This window comes from Artemia sp. Qi Xiang Cuo, chromosome 1 (assembly GCF_049724085.1).
Source record: "Artemia sp. Qi Xiang Cuo chromosome 1, ASM4972408v1, whole genome shotgun sequence".
Taxonomy (NCBI): domain Eukaryota; kingdom Metazoa; phylum Arthropoda; class Branchiopoda; order Anostraca; family Artemiidae; genus Artemia; species Artemia sp. Qi Xiang Cuo.
This window is the reverse complement of record NC_142794.1, coordinates 25889681-25911446: the sequence shown is the minus strand read 5'-3', so window position 1 is coordinate 25911446 and position 21766 is coordinate 25889681. Positions and strand designations below refer to the sequence as shown.

The following is a 21766-nucleotide window of genomic DNA, read 5'->3' as shown; positions in this document are numbered from 1 at the left end:
CTATGTCTTGAATGGGACACTATGTATGCGAGATACGTGATATCATTAAGCAAATTTAAGCAGGAGGAGCAGCAATGTTTTGAATAAAAAGAGAATATTCCCCATATGAATAAACTTTGATCAGCATTAGATGTTCTAACGAAATCTATAGATGAGAACAAAATGCATCAGTGATTATTATTTTTGTAATTATGTTCAATAAAACTGTTTCTAAATCAATGGTATTTTTTTCTTTCTATAGTAGACAAGCGTATATTTTTTAGAGTACAAAAAAGAAATTCTGTTTAGTCTGAAGTTGGTTGTGAGAGAGTTAGGACTAAAAAAAAAAAATGGATAGATTCGAGAAAGATCGAATCATGAGGAATCTGGTTGTTATGGAAAAACATTTAATTCTAGACGATGATTTTCTAGAATTGTCTATTCAAAGGAAGATATTTTCTCGAGGAATGCTTGTTGATACAATGAAAACCGATTCTACATCATTACAGTATCGCATGAAGCTTTTACATCGTGGTCCAAATGTATTTACATAATTTATTGATATATTGATTACAACACGACAAAAAGATATTGTGGATATGATTTTAAACATTAGTTTAGACATTTAGGACTTTTTTTTTCACGAAAAAGCATGAGAAAGAGGGTGGTGTAGGATGGTTTACTCCTCTCTCTCTCTCTCTCATACAATTTTTTTTTTGTTATTAACTCAGATTCCGGGTGACTGAAAGAGCCCCAACACAGGACAAAATGCTAAAGAAAAGTACGTTATGCATGCACAAACAGTACAGCTGGTCATCATTTGAGAATTGCACAATGATTGATGAGTATGATGAAAAGTGTAGATTATGCAACCCGTGTAAATTGCATAGAGGATATGCTGTACAAATTAAAGGATGTAATTCCTGTCTTGAAGAGGTGTTTAACTCTCATCCTAGAGGTCACCTATGCTCCAATTGTCATTATGATAAATGTAATCAGTGGGAGAGTACATATCCCGGTATGATTGGAAAGAATCCTAACCGTGATTTTAGTTTACTGGTACGACATTGGTATCGTCGTGGTTTTAGATTGTTCTGGGAGGAGGAACCGTGTCAACGATTCAACTGTTGGAACAACAAAAGAATATGGTTTCTACGTCATCGTTGTGAAGACACTGGGTGTTATGATTATAAGCCCACTGATTTTTATTTGGCTGTGACTCTATGTGATTCGACACTTGAGGACACTGTTTGTGAAATTGCTTCAAATAGGCAAATTGAAACATGTGAATTCTATAGAATGAATGAGAATAGTATCATTGACTATACAAAGAGATATGACAAGAGTGAAGTCACACTCTACTGTAGAAAATGTGACCCTGACATTGCACTACATCAGGATCAGTACACTGTGAATTCAGATAATCTACCTGCACTAGTTGTTGTCGACAAATACCTAGTAGTAGTGGATGAAATCTAAAGAGTAGAAAAGTCGTTTTATCATGTATATAATTTTTTTTATTAATAAACAATTTCACAAACATCTTTAGAACATTTTATTCTTAGGGCACTAAAATCAATATTAAATACACTTGTAAGTATATTCTCCACTAGAAAGTCATTCAATCGAGCTAAGTCAAAGTAGATGTTGAGAAACTGCTTGAAGGTGTAGCCACGACATCTGAATATGAAAAAGAGTAGTGCCTGAAAGCCGAATGTCTTAGTCATTAAATCCTTTACTCTTCGTTGATTTTGAATAATGGTTTTCCCACTGCGTTGAATAAAGTTGCTGATGTATGGAGCATAGAATTTATACGATAGGCCAAGAGGATCAAAAAATTCAATATTCTTTGCTGTTTGAAAGATGCATAGCCAATGACCGGTCTTCAAAGTCGACGGACTGCTATTAACAATGATTAGGGTGTTGTTAGAACTTGGAATTTTTTCAATGTAGTCTAAGGGTATGTAGTGGGTCTTGTACTGGGACCAACAAGAATCCACATTATACACTCCAATGACGCTGTTTTTTTTCATTACGTAATGTCTAGTAGATTAATGTCGTCGGGGGTGATTTACACATAGGTTTCATATTGACTTAGTGTTATTATCATGATACTCTCGGTCAGAGAATTTGAAAATTTACACTCTAAACGTACATTCCCAGTTCATACTATGCTCATATCGTGTGTGCCTGACAAATCCAAAACAATAACCCCATGATTTTTTGAAAACATTGAATCGGTTATTCCATTTTCAAATAGTTGAGAGTCATGATCTAGGGATTGCATGGTCAACTCGTACAGAGTTCTATAGTTTTTTTTGTCAAACGATATAGTGTACAGTGGAATAACACTCGCTTTGCACACAAAGCTAAATAGATCGAAAAACTTAAAATCATAGGGGGATTTAGTCCAGGATTCAACGGCACTGCCGCTCTTCACAAGGGCCAATGCCAATTTTAATGGGATTTCACCATTGATAAATGATGAACCACTCTAGCTAGGAGAGCCGGTCGCACTATGACGTTGATTGGTGATAGTATGAGGGACAGGAAGTTTAATGTTGTTACCATTGGCTCTTACCTTTTCCACTGCCAATACAACAGAGCTCATAACTTGTTGTTTTCGAACATGGAGAATTGCCGATGTGATAACAACATTTGTATCGGGTGCAGAAGGAAGTGTTTCTCAAAATGAAATTCGATGGGGCCATCTGTAACTTTATGTCAATTTTGACATTTGGGGGTAGCCATTGGGATATATTGAATATCTCATGATTTAATTTTCCAACCAGATGATACTCCTGGGTCACTGCAGTAGTCAACTCACCGTCAGTATCAACACCTGTTCGATATTCATAGCCCAATGATTGTCCTCTCAACTCTTTGTATGCCTTTGGCGTCATCATCGTAAATTGTATGTAGCTTGCATAATTTGATAAATTATTGCTAGTGCTCACCAATGTCCCATTAATAAATACATTAATTTGTTTGAATAGGTTGTGTAGAATACAGTTTTCATAGGAGACACCATCGCCGGCATTTGGAGTTGTATTATCTGACTTTTTCTTCACCACAACATGTAAATCAATAAATGTTGACGACAAATCAATGAAATAGTCTTCATTGGAAAATATTTGAAATTGTATATTTTCCGAGAGGGGTTGTTGAGGGTGAAAGTGTTCATAGTAGCCATACTTGAAACTGAACTAAATGTTGCCGTCATTGAACAAATTTAATGAATAACTGATCGATCGATATGATTTCCTGTGGACGAGATAAGCCATCTTAAGAGAAGAATTCCTTATTTTATCCACAACTCTTTTTCCTTTTTTTCTTCTTTTGCTTATTGGCCTTCGTTGTTTTATTTCTCAAAGTCCTTTTTGATGTCCTTTGCTTCCTGACTGGGTTGAGACTGATGAGTGAATGACGTGCACTCATCCTTTTCAATCACTCCTAATTTTGTCGAGATTTTAATTGCTCACCAACGGCTCTTGCTGAAGATCTAATATTTTCTTTAACACTGTCCTTGAAATTCTTGCCCGACCCCCAGTCCTGTAGTGTTGAGGCAGCAAAATTTGATGCAGCAAGTACAAGATATTTTCTGGCAAGGGGTAGTGCAGAACGAAATAGCCTAGCAAACCAGCTACCAAGACCATAGACAGACATTATAGTACGACCCTTGTAGCAGTCCAATCCATTGCCTATTTGACGTGGACTCAAAGCACCAAGATGACAATCAATATCGGGACAGACAAATGGAATTCTTCTATTGTTCATTTTAGGTGATTGTACTGTCGTTGACAATGGGTCGAAAATGACATTTAAACACAGCTAAGCCTTTTGAAATTGCTAGAGAATCACCTAAATCACTTCTTAGTGTTAACTGACAGAGTTCCAAATATGAAGTGCTTACGGGAATATACTGAAGATGCTTTATATTGTAGTGATGAACATGTTCTTGATTGGTTTTTCGTTCAAGAACTCGTAGGAGAGGAACATTTGAATTACAAACCCGAGATGTTTCCTCAAATGAAGCTTAGAGAAATATACAAGTGTCTGTGGAGAAGGCAGGTGGGTAGTCAGCAAAAATGAAATTAGTGTTTCCAGCACTTCTACCATTGATTATATTGAGCTTAAAGCCAAGAACGTCCTTGAAGTTATCATTGAGAATAATCTTTTCATTGGCAATCGGTGAACTAATATAGATCTTGCCCTCCTCCTTTGAATAGTTGAAATGAAAAGCTCCTTTTTTACGAGCAGAAATTCTTTTATTGATAGCACGACATAAATCATTCATACAGGTGAGTTCCTCGTAGGGTAATTCAATATATGGATAATCCATCCAATTGATTTTTTGAATTTGTTCTTGCTCACCTGGTGGCGGAGGCCAATCATAGGGTCTAATTTTTATTTCATATTTACGATACTTTCTCAGGATGTCATAGGTATTTTTGAGAATACTGTCGACAAGAGCCACTTCATATGCGCCGTAAAATTTGACGGCGGGGGAGAGTTTTGTCCAAAAATCACTTGTCGTATTAAAGTCATTGTAGAGAGGATCGGAAACGTTGGACATGAAAGTTACATAGAAATCATTGGGCATTGTCAATATCTTCAACACCAATCCAAGAATCAAAATCAGAGTTGTGTCCTAGCCATCGAACAAGTAACTGTTTCTTACCCCTGCGAGTACGTGTCTTTAATATCTTTTCAATTTGATAGATTTCACTAGCATTTTTAACTTTTTGCTATTCATAGTCATAAAAGCCGCCGAGAATCTCTTCATCTTTGGTATCATGCAGGCGATAAGTTATGGGTTTAGTGTCTAGGATGTTTGCCACTTTAAAAAGTTCGGTGGACCACAAGTAATTCCCATTTTCAAAAACATTAGTTGTTCTATTAATTCGAACAATATCACCAACATTTAATTTATTTTTATTCTTCTTGACTTTGATTCATTGGAATATTGTTTAACAAAGGTGTCAATTATATTATGATCCGAATGATAAAATTCCGTTGGTGTAGAGTTGGATAATGATTGATGAGGTCGTCGATTATAAATCAACATGATTTTATCTAGATCATGAATAAAAGCTGGTGTATTTTTCAATGTACAATATCTTGAAATTAAAAGTCGAATAGTTCTTATCAATCGTTCGGCCAATGCAGCCTTTATAGGACTATGACTATTATAGAGCAGTTTACTATATTTCTCTAGTGCTTTTGCAACATGAGGATTAACAAATTCACTACCGCGATCCGTTTGAATTTTTTTTATATGAATCCTTTTCGAGAATACTTTCAAAGGCGTGAGCAACTTCAACAGCTCTCTTTGATCGCACTGGAATTGCATATGCATAGCGACTAAAAACACTGATTGCAAGTAGAATGTACTTGTCCGGTGTATTGTGACGTCTTTGAGGCTCATCTAGAGTCAGGAGATCTGCTTGCATTATATCCACTGGGTAAAAGGCTTTAGTTTTTCAATATTGATTGGCACGAAGTCTATGATTTCTATGCAGAGTGTAACTTGGTTCATTTTGTAGATAGTCTTGTACACTTTTAGTGCGAACACCCGTGACTTTGGAAAGAGTTGTGGGGGAACTTAAACTCCCCGCCTCGGCAATAGTTTCATAAACACGTTTCAGAACTTCAGCCATTTTGAACGTAAACACGTTGTGTAACGTCCGCTACCCTTTCGTATACTGGCCGGTGGTGGTGGTGACGTTGACTTGATACGTCTTCGCTTTTGTCTAGCTATCAGTGGTGTGCTAGTATTTTCCAAAATTGATTTAAAATCTTCTTCTTCTTCTTCTTCAAGTTCATATTTTAATGTTGACGATGATGATGATGCTTTTTCATTTAATTTTTTTTAGAATTTGTATATTTCCAATAAGAATTTTGGGGAAGTTTAATGTATTTATAAAGGTGTATTGTTGATATTCAAATTATAATAGTTCTGTATTATGTGTAAACAGTTTTTAAATTAAATAAATTTGATTTCGGATATTGCCCTGCAAAATGATACCTCACTCAATTAACTCAAACATACCACGACCTCAGTAAAATATCGGGGGCAGTTGTCGCTTTCTGTGGTCAACCTTAGTTATGGGGCTTTTATTTCACAAATTAAAAAAACATTTAACAAAATAATCCTTCGTTAATTTTGTTCCAGCAGCAGCAGATTCTTGAGAAGATGATTATTTTTGGGATCAGCAACAGCAGCAGTGGCCTTTGATCGATAGTGTTGGTCCCCTCGACGAAGTGCATCTTGAATTAAAATCAGTTTTTATCATCATCAATAGTTTCATTGTCGAGGAATTTACTCAGATTGTCCTCAAAGTGTTCGAAGAGTGAGAGAGCGAGTTCTATTGGAGTCAATTTATAGGGTTTTGCCATCTAGAGAAAACTGTTTACAAGTCCTGCAATTATTGGCTGTAAAGGTGTGAAAAAGCTACCGCCCGCCTTAAGAAGTCGTTTCCTTTTAAAATTCTTTCCTTTCTTTTTAGAGGCCAATGTACATACAATGGAACGATGTTGCTTTGCCTGTTGCTTAACTACTTCTGTCAGTTTAACATTACCCTCTGTCAAATTTAAACAAATTTCAGATATTAGATTAATGAAATCATTGTCAATACCATGTTTGAGTATTGCTTTTCTAAGCGGAGGTTTTGAAGTGCTTAGAACTGAAAAAAAATGTCTATTTTCATGTAGTTTTTTCAGTATCATGATAGCGACTAAAAGGTCCTTTTGGTGTTCACCGGGAGAAATACTGTAATTTCATTGTCGAAAATATCTGTGACTACACGCAGATCCTCGGATGTGTTTTTATTAAGATCCAATAGTATATAGCCGTGGGGTTTATTAGTTGCCTGATTGTATGCAGAGAGCAGAAATTTAGGGTCACCTGGGTAGATTTTTTTATTGAGGGTTATTAGCGAGGTAGAATCACGAAAAACTCTGTAGATGATATAGTAGGTATAGTTCAAAGGAAGTGTTCGCATATATTTGCTCTTATGAAAGAGATTGTGTAGAACTAGAATAACGGAAATCTGTTCATGATGAGAGCGAACAGTGAACAATTGCAGCAATTGCTGGGACCATTGTTCAATAGATTCAGCCAGATCGTCAATGATCAGCCAAGAGTTTGGTTCAGTAATGTTGAAAACATCAAGTCCCTGTATGAACTGTATCTGCACCGATCCCATGGTGGTTGCAGCAATTGCTTTTATTTTATTGTATGATTCCCGCCAAATACTATAGCAATAGTAAATTTTTTTCGGCTTTACCACAAACATTTTATCACAATATTTAATTATTTTAGTTAAGAGCGTTGTTTTGCCCGACATTGAGGGCCCACACAGAAATGATCTGAATGGTGTTTTAAATTGATACATGTTCCTTTCAACAGTTCACCTGGACAACTAACTATAGTCTCTAATTGTCTAATGACTAAATAATTTTTCCCTACTACTACTTCTCTGTTCTTCAAGAAGAAGACAAAGACAAAGACGAATAAAGAATCATATTTTTTTCTTTTATTATGTGCACATAAAAAATTAACTAAATTTAAAAAAAAACAAACACTTTTTTAAATTTATTTATAATAAAAAATCCAACAGCATTTACATGGGTATACACAGACAGAGAAAAAACACTTTTATTTTGTTTATCTATAGAGAGAAAAAACATTAAATTAGAGAGAGAGAGCACTTGAAAAAATACACTTTTTTAAATTTATTTATAAAAAAAAAATACAACAACATTTACATAGGTACAGAGAGAAAAAACATTTTTTTTTATTTATTTATAGAGAAAAAAAAACATTAAATTAGAGAGATGGCACTTGAAAAAAAAATCTGCTCTAAGTCCAAAAAAAGATAACTTTGGTGACGGAGCGCCCCCCCGCGCTGGCGGCGGCCGCCCCCCCCCCCCCGGGCCGCGAGACCCCCCCCCCCCCCAAAGGCCGTGAGGCCCCCCCCCAAAAGGTTTTTAGGAAATTATTTACAGGACTTTATTTAAACCGAGACTTACCCTGTGGGCAATACATTCGGTCCGGTCTGAAGTTAAATAGTGTCCAAAGGGGAGGGTGGTCACACCATCTTGACAAACATAGACCTTGTCGGAAATGGTACTCATGGCTATTTTTTCTACATTTACAGTATAGTTCCTGTAGTTCAATAAACGAATTGCCAACAATTTGGCACGTGGAATTCCATTTTCAACAATATAATTCCTATAAATGTTCATGTCGAAATTCTTGTCCACATAGTGCGTGGGTACTCCTTTGCAACGTTTCTTGATTTCCTCGTCTTATGTCTGCATAAAGTACACCTTCGGACCTACAAACATACCACGGGACATCAAGTCGTCACCCGTTTCAGATTTAAAAAATAAAAGCTGATTGGGCACCCGACGTTTTAATAGCTCAGGGTAAAGACCACCACTCCAATTGGTTTAGTCCATCCGTGAGCTGATAATTTCACCGTGCGCCAAATCATCAATTAGATTTGGTGTTTTTACTTTGAGCAGTAGAGAATCCGTGTCACCGTAGCAGACCTCTACTTGCCCCTTTTCCGGCCACCCTACCCTAGCCACATTGTAGTAGAATTCCAACATGAGCCTTTTTAATATCTCCAAGATAGCACTGCCTGCAGCAATATTTTTATTCAAGACAATACGTCTTTTTTTCCTATTCAAAAGTACCATGTCCGGGCCAATGATTGTAAAGGAAGTGTAATTGGGATCAGTAATAATTTGAGCACATTGTTCTGGATCGGTCACAACGTCAAAACGATTCCTATTGTGAATACTCTCACATATTTTACCGTAAGCCAAATTTAAAGTGATTTTATAAATTTATTTTTCAACCTTCGTCTGTGCTGCAGAACGTCTGTTGACAAAAGAATCAACAAACGTTTTTAGATAGGGCTTTTGACTTAAATCGAGTGGTCGGTGAACCTTTGTGACGTTGAAGCCGTTGTTGCACATCCTTTTTAACGCTATATGATGTACAACTATGTTTTTTTTCGGCAGAAGGTCAGCAATAAGTTTTTGTTTCGAAGGTGCCCAATGCAATCCGTCCACCTCGAATAAACGCCTATTGAGAAGACTCGAAGAGTACTTAGTCACAAGTCTATTGATACATGGGAAAACAAAATCCTTTACTGAATCATGAAACTCGACTGCTGTCTTTCCATCAATTTCAAAAAACCATCCATCAGGCACATTCTCCTCAGCACTGTTAATGTTGGGGAAATGGAGAGCTTGAGGGTCACCGAGCCATTTATAGTTGCCACAAGGTAGTGCATAATTGGACATGGCCGAAGGGTAGAGAAAATTCACGTCGAGGAAAACTGCATTCGATTTTGTCCCCGTCTTCTCTCCTGTTGGATCGGTTTCCAAGATACGGTCTCCGTGAAAAACAAACCCCCCCTCATTGACCTCTCAATGAACAGATGCTGATCAATGTCGGTGATTAGCCCAATTTTTTCCCCACTAATTTTCAGGATGAGGTCCATCACTAGATGAGGCGAACAAAAATAATAACCCAAATCAAGATTAAATTCTTCATAGATTTTATCCGTATTTTTACACATAATGTCTAACAGGGTTAACACATCACTCGACAAATACAGCTTGCAGTAGTCAAACCCATTGTTACACCCTCCCTCTACCCAAACTTTTTTAGCAAAACTGTAGTCATCGGGGATGCAACTACGATCGTGAAGACTGTCGTAAAACGATTCAATACAAGGATTAGTCTCCTCGGTGAATCTCGACATGGAACAATAATAATCATAAGGATAGATGCCCTTGACCGTTAACAAATCATATAAATCATTTGGAAATTGTTGCTTGAGAAGAGGGAAAGAATTGCAGCCGTCATCGTTTTTCTGCACTTGAATTAATTCGCTTAGTGATTTGGTGAAAAAACTGTAGGAATCTAAAAAGCAAATTTTTTTCGTGTACTCAACGCCGGGTTCTACAAATTTCCACATAAATTTCAAAACGAGCAACTTTTCAGATGATTTAGGTATGATTTTGTACGTTAATCTGTCTATCGCCCATGCATCATCAATTACTATTCTATTTGTTTGAAGATGTACCAATGCTGGTAGCACATACTTTAGATAATAGTTAGAGTTATGTATCAAAATCAGTAGAAAAAGTTGTGGTTTAATTTTTAAATTACACGACTTGTGAGCCCACCCTCGAAAGCTACTTTTTCCCGTTGAAATAGGGTTAATAAGCGGATTTGGGTCCTGCACCAAGTTTTTTGGGGCAAAGGCCTCCCTACACACCCAGAAAATTGTCCCCTCTTCCAGTACCAGTTACTCCTTATCTGATAATGTCATTGGATAATTGATATGATGTAATCGTGAAATTACCTTGTTTGTCGTTTTTACTAAGGAAACAAATGACTTTTCCATACTGCCCTCCTCATCCATAGTAAAAAAAACTTCCAATTGCATTTTATTGTTAGCGTCGTGACGGGCGTGAGCATAGGAACACGCAACTAGTTTGTGTTTCTTGACTATATTTGGCCTTGATGGGTCCGATACCTCAACCAGTCTTGTTTCACAATCCAAAGACACTTTATCAGATTGCAGAAGGGAATTTTTAAAATTTTAAAATTTTAAAATGTCTCTGTCTTCTGCCGGCAGTTCTAGTCTCTGATTCCCGTGAATTTTGCAATGCACCATGTGGACTGAGAATTTTTGCTCAGATTTAAAAGGGGAAAGGCGCATTGGGCAATAGAAAGGTTCCTCTTTCTGAATACTTTGACATAAGAGTGGATTTATTGTGGTAACGGGGAAAAAATGACCATAAGAATTTACATATTTGGGAAGTTCGTAAATAATCCATACCCAATTTTTAACATTTTCCACCATCGGTGTCCTTGCTGAATACAAAGCTCCCTTTCTGTCCGGTTTTTTCCCCCCATCACCAAAGTCAATTTCGTACTGGAACCACCGCACCCCCCCTCCCGATTTTCATTTTCTTTTTAAAAACTTGGTTTCTATTTTATTGAAAACGGAAAATTTAACTCTAAAAAGACAAAATTTAATGTATGGCAATTTTTCCCACCGGTACGAGCCAGTCTGTCAAGATTTTTCATTGTTGAATCTTTGTTTAGTGTTTTATGGGCTGCCGCTAAAAACGCATATTTAAAGCATTGCAGCCCTGTGTCAAAATACAAACCCTGAACTCCTTTGGTAGTTAACAAATCCGGGTGATATTTTATTTTTAGATTACTTACCCATTTTAGACTAAAGTTTTTTTAACATCTTCTGAGATTCAGATACATTTGCTCAAGGTATAAAATTGTGTAATCACTTCTTCTCTCATTAAATTTATTCAAAGTTTATGTTAGTGTATTCGCTCAGTTTAAAAAGTTGTCTTAAAATTTGTTTAGACCTGGGTATAAAGTCTGGTTGCCTTTAGAAAAATTAAAATAAAAAACGTCCCCAGATGTCCCCTTTTGTAAATAAACTTTTTGATTCACCGATGCTTTAATTCCCTCCCGACCTCCCCAATTTTGGATCTGAATCTCAACAAGTGCTCGAATTCTGTCGATATAACTATGGAGAACATTCACGGGGTCATTTAAAATAATGCTCGAGTTTTCCTTGGGAAGGCTAAAATCTACCCTGTATGTTTGCAAATGGCTTCGAGCAGATTCCAACAAACAAAAATCAGGCAATTTCGGGAACGTAGTGCTATTTTCATGTCCTGCCCCTGTTTGTTCAGGATTCAATTCACTAATTATAAAGTTATCGTTAAAAACATCCCCGGAAGTATTAGAGCCAACAATTTGAATAAGACTATCCATTTCTTTAGCTGTAAATTGAAAATCAATGGGGATATCAAATAACGTACCTTCACTAACATCTGGCGAGAGGGGGCAATTACCAATAATCCTTTGAAGTCCTGGACCAGGGAAGGCAGAATTTTCCACAGCCTCCCCCTGAAAATAGAAAATGAATGGATTAATTTTTTTTTTTACAAAAGTTTTATCACAATTACAATACACTTTTCTTTTTTCTTTTTTATCAAACAATTTTTTTTTTGATGCGCATCCCCGCGGCGAATTCCCCGTGGCGCATCCTGCGGCACTGTCCTTGCCTGCAGCGCCTCCCTGCGGCGCTTCTAGGGCCCGTGGCGCATCATGCAGTGCCTCCCACAGCTTCCCCCCCCAACCCCTCCCGGGGCGTACCCTTGGGAACCGGGAGCGTACTTCGAGGGCGGAAGATTGATACCCTTTCGAGTTGGGGGTATCGGACCTCACCACACTGTTCAAATAGAACAGCCTCATATTATTTCTCAAAAGCATCTAATTGTTTCACTTCATCACTCAATGGTGTCGCTGTTGTTGCTATATTTTTAATCTGTAGAAAAAAAAGTTTTTTTTTTCTTATGTAAAATAATCATTTTTTTTTATAGTTAAAAAATTTTATCAAATAAAATGTTGGATGGTCCTTTTTTGAGCCCCCCCTCCCCCAACCCCTCCCGGGGCGGACCCTTGGGACCCGGGAGCTTCCTTTGAGGTCGGAAGATTAAGACCTGTTCAAGTTGGTGGAATCAGACCTCACAACACTGTTCATATAGAACAGTCTCATATTCTATCTCAAAAACACCTAAGTGTTTCACTGTATCACTCAATAGTGTCGCTGGTGGTGCTATATTTTCAATCTGTAGAAAAAAAAAGTTTTTTATTTCTTCTGTAAAATAATCATTTTTTTTTATAGTTAAAAAATTTTGTCAATTAAAATGTTGGATGGTCCTTTTTAGAGCCCCCCCTCCCTCCTCCCACCCTCCCCCCTGGGAGAACCATTGGGAACCGGGAGCTTCCTTTGAGGTAGGAGGATCAATGCCCTTTCGAGTTGGGGCGGTTGGTGGTGTTACTTTCTCAATAATCCGTATTTTCCTGTGTCTTTTGCCAAGACTCCCAAAGATCCCGGAAACGCAGGGAGAGGAAGATATCGACTTCGATGCCATTTAAGTGACGTAATTTTATCAAAATCCTCGGGGGAAAAGGGCAAAGTTGCAGCCAATTTACCCAAATCATGTGAAAATCACAGTGAAAACTGAAAAAATGAACCATATAGTACCATAAAGATATACAAGAGAAAACTGACCCGTGTCTGTAGATGATTAAATAAAAAAAACAAGTTTTTAAACTGAAAGTAAGGAGCGACAATAAAACTTAAAACGAACAGAAATTATTCCGTATACGAAAGGGGATGTCCCCTCCTCAACGCCTCGCTCTTTACGCTAAAGTTTTTTATTGTTGAAAAAAATAACGTTGTGAGACAGAGTCAAACTTTAGCGTAAAGAGCGAGGCATTGAGGAGGGGACAACCCCTTTCATATACGGAATAATTTCTGTTCGTTTTAAGTTTTATTGTCACTCCTTACTTTCAGTTTAAAAAACTTGTTTTTTTTATTTAATTTTTGAACGTTTTTGAATAAATGCAGGTTTTGATCTTGGCTCACCGTACATGACTAATTAAAACAAAATTTTCATATTAATTTTCACTTTTATTTAGTTAAATGGCTTTCTCGAAACTTGTTTAATTATATTTACGAACGTTTTTATTAGTAATAAATATACGTAGCTTACGAATTAACTTACGTAACGAACTTCTATATTCATATATTTTTAATTTGTTTATTAGGGGATTCGCCCCCTAGTCAATACCTTGCTCTTTAAGCGAAAGTTCAAATTTTGTTCCAATTCTTTAAAAACGACCGCTTAATCACAAAGGCCGTTAATTAGAATAAATAGCTCTTATGAAAGTACTAAAAAATCTTTGGCTTAAAGAGCGAGGTATTGACTACGGGGTGAACCCAATCATATATGTAATATTTTCTGTTCGTTTGAAGTTTCGATGTTGCTGCTATTGCAGTTGAAATACTTGTTTTTTATATATTAAATTTCTGATCTTTTTTTAAATAATGCTGGGAAGTCCGGCGTCCCCTTCATAGCAATGTCCCTTCCCCCATGAAAACTTCCTTCATGGTAAGATCCATGAAGCCCATTGAAAACACCTAAGTGTTTCAATGAAATGAGTTCGCCCCAAATAATGTTTCTTGACAACACTGTAAAGATATAATTGGAGATTACTAAAAACCTTCTTCCTGTCACAAGAAGTCCACTTAGAATTCAAAGCGGATTAAAAAGCGATGGGAGATCTGATAAGGAGCGGATGCGTGCAAATGGCTGAGAAAATTTTTTCAACCTTATTGTTTTAATTCCTCTTGCTCAATAACTAGTTATTCCAAATTGTGTGCTATGTACCAAAGTAAGCCAGGTTTTGCAGCTGCAAGCGTATACATGAACAAATTTATTTAAAGATAGATTTGTTTGATAGAATTTATTTAAACAATAGATTTGTTTGAAGTTGACCTGGGCTAAATAAATGATTGTAAGAGAGAAGAACTTTTTTCTCCATCCATATCAACAATTAAAGTGCAATTAAAATGTTAGATGGTCCTTTTTAGAGCCCCCCTCCCTCCTCCCACCCTCCCCCCTGGGAGAACCCTTGGGAACCGGGAGCTTCCTTTGAGGTAGGAGGATCGATGCCCTTTCGAGTTGGGGCGGTTGGTCGTGTTACCTTCTCAATAATTCGAATTGTCCTGTGTGTTTATCCGGCGGATTTGTGTGTAATTAACCTGTTCTAAATAAATGATCGTAAGATAAAAAAACTTTTTTTCTCCCTCCGAATCAACCATTACAGTACACTTACCATGATGGAGCGTCCTTTTTTAGAGCCCCTCTACCCCCTACCACCCACCCCCATGGGAGGCCCCTTTGGCACCGGGAGCTTACTTTGAGGGCGGTGGCTCGCTGCCCGTTAGAGTTGGGGGATATCAGACTTCACAACACTGTTCAAATAGAACAGCCTCAAATTCTTTCTCGAAAACACCTAAGTGTTTCAATGAAATGAGTTCGCCCCAAATAATGTTTCTTGACAACACTGTGAACACATAATTGGAGATTACTAAAACCCTTCTTCCTGTCACAAGAAGTCCACTTAGAATTCAAAGCGGATTAAAAAGCGAGGGGAGATCTGATAAGGAGCGGATGCGTGCAAATGGCTTAGCGCAAAAATACCAGTTTAATTGTGCTTTCCGACTTTTAAATATAAAATCGTTTTTTTTTTTTTAAAATATTTAGTTTTTGTTTAAAAGGAATATTGGAATTATTGCATTATAATGCATCTTGGTTATAAGTTACAAGGTAAGGTTTTGTTTTTTGTTTTTTTTATAGAAATGCATGATAAGCATTCCTTTATATACCGCTAATTTGGTTAATCAAAGAAAATGAAATAGTTTAGAAACAAATTTTAAGTTTTACTCATCAAAAGCTATGCGCCTGAGAAAATTTACCTTATTTTTGAAAATAGGGATAGAAAAAAAATTATGTATATACTTACAAATTCTGTCTGGGCTTCTATATCTGAACTCTTTGGCAAAAGATGAATGGGGTCAAGCTCACAATCTTCAGTAGGCTGAGCTGAGGCATTATGTGAAGCAGTCCATTCTCTCTTCAACTTCCTCCCAACTTGCGTGGAGCTAACACTGGGGTTAGAGGGCTCTGTCACTATAAATTGGGTGCTCGATGAATGGTCCAGGTCATTTGTAGTTCTTGCAGCATATTGGATAATTGATGGTCTTGCAGCTTGCATTAGTGCAGATTTGCTCCATCTCGCCGTCTTGTCAGAAGGAAGGTTATAGCACGTATCTTCTTCCTTTAAAAAAAAAGACAAAATTTAGCATGTAGCAAAAATTCATTTTGGGTTTGGAAAATAATTCAGTTTATGCTAGGCATCTAAAGTAGTGTAAAATATTTTTTTTTTTCAATTAAATAAATATTTATATTTTCCTTTATTATCAAAATAAAATACTCATTGTTACAAATTTAGATTTTTTAGAATGATTTTCAACTCTTAAACTAAGGTAAGCAGCATAGATTCTAAATTGTTTTGGTTCTTCTTCTAAAGACTAAAAGCATCATTAGGCGAGCCCTACTCCCTGTCTATGTACCCCATCCTTCCTGCTTGAGTATCTTGTAAAAGAAAACTTAAACCAACCATTTTGTGAATTAAAAACAAAAAATGCCAATTAGAATTTTTATCCACGCACTTATCGAAGACGAAAGAAGTCGTAATAGATTCTAAATTGTTTTTGGTTCTTCTTCTAAAGACTAAAAGCATCATTAGGCTACTATGATCTAAAAATATCACTGAAATACATTTTCCAGCAGTACATGGTAGCGAACTATAAGTAAGGAACAAACCGAAACTCTAAAAAGGAAGCTTTTGTAACAATTAATACATTAAAAGAATTAACATTTTATTCTAACCCCAAATTACCGATCGAAAGCTAAGCACTTTTTCAAAAACATCCCTAAAAATGTTAACTGATATTGTTAAAAATCGAACATTAAATTCACACTGGACTTTAAGTATTTTCAAAAACACTCCTAAAAAAAAGCCGCTTATATTTATAAAAATGAAGCTTTTGTAACAATCAATACATTAAAATAATCAACTAATTATTATAACCCTAAATTACCGATCAAAAGCTAAGCACTTTTTTCAAAAACATCCCTCAAAAGGCCCACTGATCTTGATAAAAATCGCACCGTAAATTTCAGCCTATAAGGGAACTATGTAGAGGTTTCAGCTCCTAAAAACAATAGGCTTCTAAGTGCATAAGTACCCTTAGTTCTAGTGTAAGGAAAGAAATCTTCCTTAACTTAATGACAAGACAATTTCTTTTTATTATAATAATGAGAAAATTTTACTCACCAGAAATTGCTTAGAATTATCCATTTCTATGTAAATGTTTACAAAAAATGTCACTAGTGTTAAGTTGAATAAACTATTCAGAACTGTTGAAGAATCTAATTTGAAACCCGAATATATACAAAAAATAATTGCGTAGCAGTGAAAAACAAGACATGCTGGTTTTGATTTATCACTAAAAAAAGACATTGAACTTTGAAATTGCGTAAATCCCTTGACAAAGAAAGATATAATGACCTCTAGAATAGAACTACCAGAAAAACTGGAAGGAACATAAAGGCCGCAAATAAAACAGGATGGAACATAAAGTATTAGAAGTATAAGGTAACATACTACTTTTACCCATCAAAATTTACGCGCCTGGGAAAATTTGGGTGATTTTCGAAAAAAGGGGGAAAGACCCCCTAAAAGTTATAGAACCTTAATGAAAATCACACCATCATATTCAGTGTATCAGAGAACTCTACTGTAGAGGTTTCAAGCTCCTATCTACAAAAATGTGGAATCTTCCATTTTTTGCCAGAAGAAAGATCACGGATGGGTGTTAATTTTTTTTTTTTCTTCTTTTTCCCAGGGGTGATCGTATCGACCCAGTGGTCCTAAAATATCGTGGGAGGGCTCATTGGAACTGAAATTAAAAGTTCTAATTCCCTTTTTAAGTGACCAAAAACATGGAGGGCAACTAGGCCCCCTCCCACGCTCATTTTTTCCCAAAGTCACCCGATCAAAATTTTGAGATAGCCATTTTGTTCAGCAGAGTCGAGAATACGATATCTATGTCTTTTAGGATAACTTAATCGCCCACGGTTCCCAGGGGAAGGGCTGCAAGTTATGAACTTTGCCCATTGCATACACATTGTATTGGTTATTGGAAAGTATACAGACATTTTCAGGAAGGATTTTTTTGCTGGTGGGGGGGGGCTGGAGGAGAGGGTGACTCGGGAGAATCTTTCCGTGGAGGTTGTTTTTTTGTGGTAAGGGATATTGCTATGAAGGGGGCACCGGATTTCCAAGCATTATTTAAAAAACGATCAGAAATAAAAAAAAACAAGTTTTTTCAACTGAAAGTAAGAAGCAACATTAGAACTTAAAACCAACAGAAATTACGTATATGAGGGGGTTCTCTCCCAAGTCAATACCTCGCTCTTTACGCTACAGTTTTTTTTAGTGCTTTCAAAAGAGCTATCTATTCTAATTAAACGGCCTTTGTAATTCAGGGGTTTGCGAATTAAATTTTTTTTTCAACTTTTAACGTAAAGAACGTGGTATTGACTAAGGGGAGAACCCCCTCATATACGTAAAAACATATACGTAATAAAAACAAAAACAAAAAAAACAAGCGATACGGCTCAATAGAAATCGAAACTTTTAAAAACGGAATTTTGATGTCAATAAATGTATCAAAAGAATGGGCTTATAATGCTGATTCTAAATATATAAATTTGATTAAGTTTTAGTATTACTCATCAAAGACTACGAGCCTGAGAAAATTTACCTGATTTTTTTAAGAGGGGAGAAACATCCCCTACAAGTGAAAGAATTTTAATGAAAATCACACCGTCAGATTCAGCGTATCAGAAAACCCTATTACACAGGTTTCAAGCTCATATCTGCAAATATCTGCAACTTTGTATTTTTTACCAGAAGAAAAATATACGAATATAGAAGTTCGTTACACAAGTTAATTTGTAAATTACGGCAGAACCAAATTTAGAGACAGCCATTTAGCAAAAGAAAAGGTAAAATTTTTATGTAAATTTCGTTTACTTATTCAATGACGGTGAGCCAAAATAAACGCTGCATTAACTGAAAAACGATCTGAAATTAAATAAAAAAAAACAAGTTCTTTAAACTGAAAGTAAGGAGCGACATTAAAACTTAAAATGAACAGAAATTATTCCGTATATGAAAGGGGCTGTCCCCTCCTTAACGCATCGCTCTTTACGCTAAAGTTTTTTATTGTTTTAAAAAATAGATTTGTGAGAAAGAGTCAAAATTTAGCATAAAGAGCAAGGCGTTGAGGAGGGGACAGCCCCTTTCATATACGGAATAATTTCTGTTCGTTTTAAGTTTTAATGTCGCTCCTTACTTTCAGTTTAGAAAACTTGTTTTTTTTTTTAATACCTTTTAAGATTCAAACTCAAAACAACCAGAAATTACCATTAAGGAATAAATGAAACCCAAAACGAACAGAAATTAAATAAACAATCATAGCAAAAAAGACACAACAAGTAATCATATAAATGAATAAATAGATCTTAAAGCGAGTTATGCTTAGATTGAATATGAATATCAAGCTTAAAACCAAAAAAAATAGTTTGCTATTAAAGTATAAATGAAACTTAAAACGAACAGAAATTAAATAAACAATCAATGCTAACAAACATACAATATATATTAATCTAAACGAATAAATAAATCTTAAAACAAGTGAAACTTAATTTGAATATGCAAATCAAGTTTGAATCGAATAAAAATAACTATAAACAAGAGTTTGAGTATCGCCTCACTGCAGAAGCCTAAAACCTACTGCGTCATTGGCGCTTTACTGAAAACGAATTATATTACAAATATTTTCTTTTGTACTTAATATTGAAGATATATATTAAAATTACAGTAAAATTTGGAACTGATGAGCTTTCAGCAATTAATATCATTGTACATAAAACATTTAGTTCAATTTATTAGTTCTTTCTAAGATTGGTCAAGACAAATTTAATTTCACTACAAACAAAATTTGGATGATGCCCCATTCTTTAACTGTAAGAACCTAAAGCCTTCAGCGTCATTGGCGCTTCACTGAAAACGAATTACTGGTATATTACAAATTTATTCTTTTCCAATTCTTACAGCATTAAAAATGAAAATAAAAATTAAAGTGAAAAAAAAATCTTGAGCTGATGAATCTTTCAACAATTAATACCAATGTATATCTAATATTGAATTTGATTTTGTTTATACTTTCCAAGACAGTTCAAGACTCATATAGTTTTCAGTAAGGCGCCAATGACGCAGTAGGTTTTAGGCTTCTACAGTGAGGCGATACCCAAACTCTTGTTTGTAGTTTTTTTATTCGATTCAAACCTGATTTGTATATTCAATTTAAGTTTCACTTGTTTTAAGATTTATTTATTCATTTAGATTAATATATATTGTATGTTTTTTCGCATTGACTGTTTATTTAATTTTTGTTCGTTTTAGTTTCATTTATACTTTAATAGCAAACTATTTTTTTTTTGTTTTAAGCTTGATTTTCATATTCAATCTAAGCATTACTCACTTTAAGACCTATTTATTTATTTGGATTATTACTTGTTTTGTGTTTTTGATATGATGGTTTATTTAATTTATATTCATGTTGGGTTTCGTTTATTCGTTAACTGAAATTTCCGGTTGTTTTTACTCTGAGTTATAAAAGATATTTCTATCTCCTGAGCTTAAGTTTAAAATTGCCTTTAATTTTATTTCAAAAACTTATTTTTCGGAAAGTTTTTTTAATTAATAATACTAAAATTCTAACAGAATGCTTCTCAATTTCTAGGTCAAAGTCACTTTACTACTTTCAATCTTAAACAATTCATCACAGGCAGCGCAATAGAACTGCCTAAGTAAAGAACGATGTTGGCACAATGTATTTTTTTTCCATACCCGGGCACTTCGTATCGAAGGAGTTGTCGTAGAAAGTTCAAAAAGGACTCATTAGTTTGGTAATTGGTGTGGCTTGTGCCCTTTTTAATTGTTAAAAGTGTTTGGAGTGCAAATAGCCCCCCCCCCCCACGCCCATCATTCCCCCAAACACATCCAATAAAAATTTTGAGATAGCCATTTTGTTCAGCGTAGTTGATTTCCAGATAGAAAATAAGCTTTTGAGGAGGGCGCTCTCCCACAACCCTCGGGGCAAGGGTTTTAAATTATGCCCTGAGGGCATATAAGAACGATGCTGGCACATTGTATTATTTTTTTTCCTTTAGAGCACGGCACCTCGTATCGAAAAAGTTGTCGTAGAAACTTCAAAAATGGATCATGTGATTGGAAATTGAAATGGCTTGTGCCCTTTTTAATAATCGAAAGTGATTGGAGGGCAACTAACTCACTTTACATGCCCACCCTTTGCAGTAACACATCCGATCACAATTTTGAGAGAGCCAAATTGTTCCGTTTAAATTATTTTCAGATGGAAATTTTGTTTTTGAGGAGGACACTCCCCCACAACCTTCAGGGCAAGGGTTTTAATTTATGCCCTGAGGGCATATAAGAATGATGTTGGCACAATGTATTATTTATTATTTTTTCCTTTAGAGCAGGGTTCTTCGTATCTAAGAAGTTGTCGTAGAAACTTCGAAAAGGGCTCATTCAATTGTTGGAGTTGCTTGTGCCCTTTTTAGTAGTCGAAAGTGATTGGAAGGCCACTAACAACCCTTCCACGCCCACCATTTCCTAAAATACATCCAATCAAAATTTTGAGATATCCATTTTGTTCAGCGTAGTTAATTTCCAGATAGAAATTATGTTTTTGAAGAGGATACTCCCCCACAGCCTTCAGGGCAAGTGTTGTAAGTTATGCTCTGGAGGCATATACGGTTCTTATAGAAGGAGTTGTCGTAGAAACTTCAAAAAAGGCTCATTCGATTGGAAATTCGAAGAGTAGTGGCCTTTTCAATAGTCGAAAGTGATTGGAGGGCAACTAACCACCCTCTCGAGCCCACCTTTTCCCAAAACACATTCAATCAAAATTTTGAGATAGCCATTTTGTTCAAGGTAATTGAAAGTGATTTAAGGGCTACTAACCCCCCTCTCAAGCCCAACTTTTCCCCAAACACATCCAATCAAAATTTTTAGATAGCCAATTTATTAAAAATAGTTGAAAGTTTTGGAAATTAGGTCTTTAAGGAAGACAACCCTTCCACCCCCACAGCCCTCAGGGCAAGGGTTGTAAGTTATGCCCTGAGAGCATATAAGGTTTTTATAGAA

The 21766-nt window shown here is 35.9% G+C and overlaps 1 protein-coding gene across 2 annotated transcripts in view; it reads right to left on the bottom strand.

Moving 5' to 3' along the window:
• LOC148956157 (neuropeptide FF receptor 2-like) overlaps positions 1-21766 on the bottom strand; it is a 126127-nt gene that overhangs the window by 42240 nt on the left and 62121 nt on the right. The window lies entirely within an intron of this gene.